The 7,234-nt window shown below is 34.6% G+C and overlaps 1 pseudogene; it reads left to right on the top strand.

Annotated features, from left to right (window-relative positions):
- Positions 1-4,739: 4,739 nt before the first annotated feature.
- LOC100732754 (putative taste receptor type 2 member 33) lies at positions 4,740-5,560 on the top strand (annotated as a pseudogene).
- The last annotated feature ends 1,674 nt before the right edge of the window (positions 5,561-7,234 follow it).

Genomic DNA, 7,234 nt, shown 5'->3' with positions numbered 1-7,234 from the left:
CTGATCCATAGCAAAGGAAATCAAGATCTCAGCTCAGCGTTTATGTGAGTTGCTTGAAAGCTGTGGGTCTCTGTCCTTTTGCTATTTGCTATAGGCTCATCATCTGTGGGCATATCACTTTGGAATTCCAATAGGCTCTTGAATAAACAGACCATATGCTTTGGGTATAATGGCCAATTTCTTTCTCAATGGAGACCACGAGAAAGCAACTCAGAGCAGGATTTAAAGTTAACTGATTGGCTTTCTGTGTTAACATGCGAGTCTGTTTCAAGCCTCAGTTTCTTGTCTAAAGATGGCAGCAGACTCACAGTAGTGGTACCCCTATGAGTCACTGGTCCCAGATGAGTCCTCTAGGTCCCTGTGATGATATGATGCTTCTAAGGACAATATAAGTCACAACTGAGAATCCCTGGCTCCAATCCCCAGTAACTAGAGGTTGCAGCTGCAAGTGTTTATGCCTGTTGTAAATGTCAACCTGAAAATACGACAGGTTTTCTAACTAAAATAATTCACTACTTATATCAACCCCCAAGGTCTTGCTCTGTTGCAATGCTACCCACATTAACCCCTTTATTTGTTAGAAAATCAAAGATACATGGGATGCCAAGAGAAGATCTTCATCTCAGTCACAGATGATGTCCAGTTTTGCTAGAGGGATTTGATCATCAGAAGCCATAAACTCATACCACTTATCGCTTTTATCTAAACCTGCACCAGCCACACATTTGCGACACTGGGGATCTCTCTGATAAGTCCATGACAGTTTCTAAAAAGATTGACAAGTTTTCACAACTCAGATGAGTGGACTGGCACAACAAACAAGGATTCCTCTCAGCTGATTCAATCCTTACTTCTTTGTTCCTCTCCAAAATTGTTTGGTTTAAGCTCTGCTTTTGTTATTTTCCTTCTTAGACATAGGGATCTCTTCTGTAGATGGGATGAATAGCTATAATATGGTTTATCTGGGTTTGGTGTCCCCCTTTTTATGGATTCTAGGTATACCCTATTGCTAAAACTTGTGTTTACTCAATTAATTTTCCTAGTCACTAAAATATATTTTACATGCAGAGAAATATTATCACAAGGTGGTTAAGAATCTGGAGATGGGAGATCCTGTTCTGACATCTGTCTCCTGGTTGATGGGATTCAGTTGTAGTTATGTAATAAATAAGTAGGAATGTCTATGGTGTTGAAAAATATATTTGGAAGTGAGGAGGTGTAATGCATAAAGGTGTCTTCAAAGTTCATGGTTCTTCAAATAATCCATATTCGAAATATATGGCATTATGATATTCTGTGTTGGTCCTGTGATATTAAAATGATACTGGCCCTCTGAAATCAAAATATCCCCAATTGGACAGTGGCAAGAACCCATGTGAGGAGTTTATGCCTTCTACCAACTTGAGTTAGACAAGATTATCTCCAAATTCATGAAAAGCAACCTAAAAAATCATTACTGCAGTCATTTTCTTTATAACTGGATTAAAATACCAGAAACCCACAATTTAAAAAGAGATTTATATTGGCTCATATTTCAGTGTAAAATCAGCTGTCTCCAAGGCAGGATGGCATGGAACCTGGGCAGCCTGGGGGAATAGTTGTTTGCCTCATGGGAATGCAGAGGCAGAGAATGAAGGACAGAGTGAGTGAAGGAGAAATGCTCAGCAAATTCCTACTTCCTATGAATAACAACTTCTGAATAGACTGAATCTTCTAACATGAAGTCAGCTCAGCATCTCCATAATTCAATTCTCTCAGAAGTCCTGCTTCTGTGTGTATGAAATTCTGAATGGGGACATGCAGATATAAACTATAATACTCTATATCAGAATTACTGCATATACTATAACTAGTAGAGATATAATGAACTAGTAGAGCCTTATGAACCCTCTCAGGAAGACTGCTTTCTATTTCCTATATGTATCTTTCCCAAAATCACCAGTGAGATGATACTGCCAGTACTCCATCTTGGTCCTGCAGGAATGATGCTCAGCACTGAAGGGATCCATCTGCTTTTCTGTCCACAGCCTGCTCTTGAAATTTATCCTTGTTCATTTATCATTACCTTCAGGCTCTTTTCATTACTTCCCCATCTCTCTAAATAAGAAAGCATCAGGCAATGCCAAAAATCATTTCTTCAATTAGGAATCAGTTGTGCTGGAGTGAGTGTTCTCAAATCGCCACTTCACAGAGAACAGATTTGTGTAACTCCAGAGATAAATAAAGCTGATTATTGAATTCTATTTATACCTTCTTGAGTATATGTTTATGTTCACACACTTCACAAATAAATACGGTTTTTCTTCATATATCTGAGGTATATTCTATTCCAGTGCTACCAAATCTGCGAATAAAAGCCTTCAATAGTCACTTTGCTTTAATTTGTTTTAATTAAGAGTATAAGCCTGTGTTTTATTTATGATTATTGATAACAAGGTAGGTGTGCATAGATTCATAACAAAAGTATTACTTTTATAAATATAAGAATCTAAGTAAAGAAGCAACTCTAGTGATTTTCATTTGTCATATTCAGTATTTAAAACTTGCCACCAAAAATAAAATTAACAGGAAGCAGACTGAGTTCATCTATATATAATTTAACCTGATGTTGTTGGTCATGAGATGAGTAATGTCACTGCTATTCTCTAGTACTGACCTGTTAGTGTGACTGCTGGTCATAATGTCTGGAAATTATCCTTGATTCCTTTCTCATTTTGTATGGAAAGCACTGTATTTCCTAAGGTGCTCTTGATGAAGTGGGACACACAGTGCTCCCATCAAGAGGGGAAGAAACAGGAGTGCAGCTAAGGAAGAGGTCCTCAGGGGTGACTGTGCTCCAGGGATCTAAGAGTTCTATATTTCTAAAAAGTTATGGAATTCTTGTAACAGCTTCCACTCCCCAGAGTACCACACATGGTTGTTTGCATATCATTTTGTCCTCATTTGATCATCTATATCACTTTGAAGGAGAAAAGGGAAAAAGATTTTTCTCATTCAGTATTAAATATCCTGCAAGTCTCTTGCTAAAGGCTGAGAAATTAGTGATAAGTATGAATCTATTATGAAATAAGATCTAGAGGAAGTAAGTTAGGTTAGGGGAGAATACTTTCAAAGAGGATATTAGTTCCTTATTCCATTCTCGCTCTTTGCTTCAAACTCTTATGAGATGATTAGCTTTTCTTTACCACAAGATCGCTGACATAATGTTCTACCTGAATGCAAGAGGCAAACAATAATGCTAAGTTCTGAGATCATAAACCAAATTAAGCCTTTCCACATTTTAAGTTCATTATAGCAGGTGCCTTATCACAGTAATGGAAAACTGACTCACACAGGAATCTTCCTTCCTCTAGTCTGATGGTATGTCTATGCTTTTATTCTTTGGATATTTTCTTTAGTATATTTCTTACAGGAGGCTATTTTGTCTTATCAAAATAAACCTTCATTAAATGCACAGTTAAATTTTCAAAATGTGTAGTGTTCACCTTGTTTACTCAATACTTGAAGTAAATGGAAATGAGATCACACCATCAGAGCGAGTACCCTTTCTTTCTCTGTCAGCTCTGAGCTGATGAAATGTATTTGCTGTTTTTGTAGCCATTGCTGAATTTGTTCTTTGGTTCCTTGTTTAGTCTTTAGCCACAGAATAACAATTGTGTGATAATTCATTTTTCCATCACACTCAGGCATTGTCACATATCTTAAATTCTTTGGTGCCTATTTTGGGAATCATGAAGTTTATACCTGTGGATGGTGAGCGAAGGATACCATTTGGAGGTCTCCAGGTAGTTGGAGGAAGCAGCCATGCTGTGTGAGGGAGAGGCAGAGAAGCAGGAGGATCCTGTTGTGCAGGTGAAGTTGTTCAACTAAGTGTGTGATTCATGAGACCAGAGAGAAGTTTATACCTCTTCCCATGTACAGAAATAACTGTTCCAAATACTTACAGTAATATTATAATTGGCATGTAAAAACGTTTCTAAGTAATTTAAAAATCTATGGAAATATTAATGATGCCCTTAATGATCAATAAATGCTTATTAAATAAAACATCTGAATTATTTAACTAGAAAAAAGGAGATTTGTATTCTTACAGACTTATTCAAAAGCAATGTTGTTGCTTATGTGTGTGTATAAAAAGTAATGAATTTGTAAAAAGTAATGAATAAACATTATCTTAGTACTGAACATTCAAGGATTAAAGACCTGCTGAAATTAATAGTTTCATAATTTCCAAAATGAAACTTGGAAAACATGCACATATCCCTGCATAGACTGAATTATGAAGAGTTTAAAAATTGTTAGTGATTAGGAAATTCCACATATTGTTTTAGATTTTTTTACATGACTTGAGATTTATAATGTTATTGATACCAATACCACATACTCAGATTAAAATACAGAAGTAAAGCAAAAGCGGCAAAAGTTATAAATGAATATATCTTGTTTTATGTTTCTTTCACCAATAACTACAGCAGACTCCAGATCCTGTTTATGATGCTCAGAGTACTTGGATGAAAGTCATCTGACATGTCAGAAAAATGCGAGATTTTCATGAAGACTATGTGAACCCACTCATTTGCAAATGTAGAATTTTTATTTTGTTTTCAATGTGGTATCCTAAGTGGAACTTTTCATTTAAAGGAACAATGATTTAAGATATAGGTACATATAACATTTTACATGGCTGTAGTGATATTGCACATTGAGCCAGTCTCTTATCACTAATGGGTAGTGTCACAATGAGCATATTTACTATCATTTTTAGTGTGAAGTTCATTTTCACAAATTTAGGAAATGTATTTATAATCTTGGTGAACTGCATGGTTCTGATCAACAGAAGAAAGATCTCTTTAGCTGATCACCTGCTCACTGCTTTGACAATCTCCAGGATTGGTCTGCTCTGGGTATTATTCACAAGTTAGTGGATGCAGATATTCTACCTCAATTTCTGCATGAATGTAATCATGTATATATATATATATATATATATATATATATATATATATATATTAGTTTGATTGTGACTTGCCATTTTAGTATATGGCTTGCCACATGCCTCAGCGTCTTTTATTGTCTCAAGATAGCCAAGTTTTCCAACTCTACTTTTCTTTATTTTAAAGGGACATTTTAAAAGGTGGTTTCAGGGACATTATTGGTGTCTCTTGTTCTCTTGCTTTTACATCTTTTGCAGGCAAATACACCTATAAAATCTCTTGATTGATGAGCATTAAAAAAACATGTCTTATAATTGCATTTTACAGGACGTTCCTGAGTTTTTAAAATTTCTTTTATTCGCAATGCTATGTTCACATTCATAGTCTTTGCTCTGTCCTTGACGACTTTTCTCCTGCTCATCTTCTGCCTGTGGAAACATCTGAAGAGGATGCAGCACAGTGTCAGAGGGTCCTGATATGTGAGCACCTCAACCCACGTAAAAGCCTTACAAGCCGTGGTTGCCTTTCTCCTACTGTACACAATTTTCTTTCTGTCGATTTTTAGACAACTTTGGAGAATTAAGTTTCCAGACATTCTCTACTTTTACTTTTTTTCAGACTGGTGAAATTGCTTTTCCTTCAGTCCACTCACTTGTTCTAATCCTGGTGAACAGTAAGTTAAAACAGGCCTGTCTTCCAGTGCTGAGGTGGCTGCAGTGTGGGTGCAAAGATGAATCCTCACATTCATAAAGCATTTGGGGATCACATTGCATATAGTAAGGGGAAAGTTATTCCACAGGAAATCCTTGTTTGGGTAATTTTGTATCTCAGAAATATTCTAATTTATGCAACACTGTAAACTTTACAAAATTATGTTAGGTGTTGCTTTATTCAAAGCCATTTTAATTGTAACTGTACAAATACAGGTAAACACATATTAATATATTTCTATGTGGTAGCAGGTCAGCACACACTAAGTGTTAGAAAACTTTATATTAAGAAAAACATATTAAATTTTATCAGTTGTTAATTTTAAGATTTTAAACAAAAAGCCTAAAATGTGCAATATATGTATATGCTTATGAGCCAGTTCTTAAGAAATAGAATTTTACAATTTATATATATATATAATGTTTTCAATAAATGTGTCCAGCATACAACATTAAAATTAAGAATACAATACATATTATTAAAAATCAAACATGCCAGGCCAGGGATTTAACTCAGCTGTATAACCATTTCCTTGAAAGTACATGGTCATGAGTTCAATCCCCTGTACCAAAAAAAAAAAAATTAAATATGCCATAAGTGTGTTACATACAACATGTATCAGCCTACTCCAAATGAATTTAAACAATTCTCCAGAATCATGAGATTGTTTTACTCCAATTCCTATTTATCTCATTGGTTTCAAATTAAAATTCCTTTAATACATTGTCATTAGGAAATAAAATTCACATTAGCAAACACTTGTGTTGTCTGATATAGTTTTATGTCCACAACACAGTTCATTTGAATTTTAATGCACAAAATGCTAATTGTAAATACTACCTTATTTTCTGGTGTGAGAAATCAAAGTGTAAATAAGTACCAAAATGTATAGCAGATATGAAATAGGAAGAATAATCAAGTTGGTAGGGAGCCCTATGGATAGAGATGAGGGTAAAGAAGAAAGGGAAAAGAAAAAAATTATTGGGAAAAAAGGCAAAATGGAAATAACCTTTTGTAAATAAGGGGAGGAAGTGATTTTAAGGGAGTTTAGAGGAGTGGGGAAAATTGAATCAAGTTGGGTCATGTACAGGTCCATATTTCCTCTATTGAATGTGATAATGAAATATTCATAAAAGGTACACCAAACATAATTAATTTTTAAAAAACAATACTGAAACATATTATGAGAGTCTTTTGATTAAACATCAACTGGAAATGAATAGTTTTTACACTTTCTCTCATCAATAAGTTGTATATTCCTGAGTAGAAACAAGCAGATTATCATAGAAATAGGAAATCAGAGTAATTTATGAATGGTTAACATATAATTAAGGTAAAGTTCATTGTGTTTATGTGTCAACAGTTCTGATTGGCAAAAAGGAAGGAAAATATAAATTAAATGAATTTTTTATATAGGAGAAACATGTAGAGTGAGATGTTTAAAGGTGTGATAATAGAGAGACACATGGATCTCTGTCCTGTGTTTAGTGGTGTTAAATCTTCAGTATAAAAGAATCTTCTATATTGGAATGAGTGAAAAATTCTTTATTGTGGTTTGAAATCACAAAGAAACCTCTTGAAATTGTTAG

The sequence above is a fragment of the Cavia porcellus genome, unplaced genomic scaffold (assembly GCF_034190915.1).
Source record: "Cavia porcellus strain 051 isolate PalLab524CR breed Dunkin Hartley unplaced genomic scaffold, mCavPor4.1 scaffold_27, whole genome shotgun sequence".
In the NCBI taxonomy this organism is placed as follows: domain Eukaryota; kingdom Metazoa; phylum Chordata; class Mammalia; order Rodentia; family Caviidae; genus Cavia; species Cavia porcellus.
The sequence above is the reverse complement of the archived record's forward strand: the minus strand, read 5'-3'. Positions and strand labels throughout refer to the sequence as shown.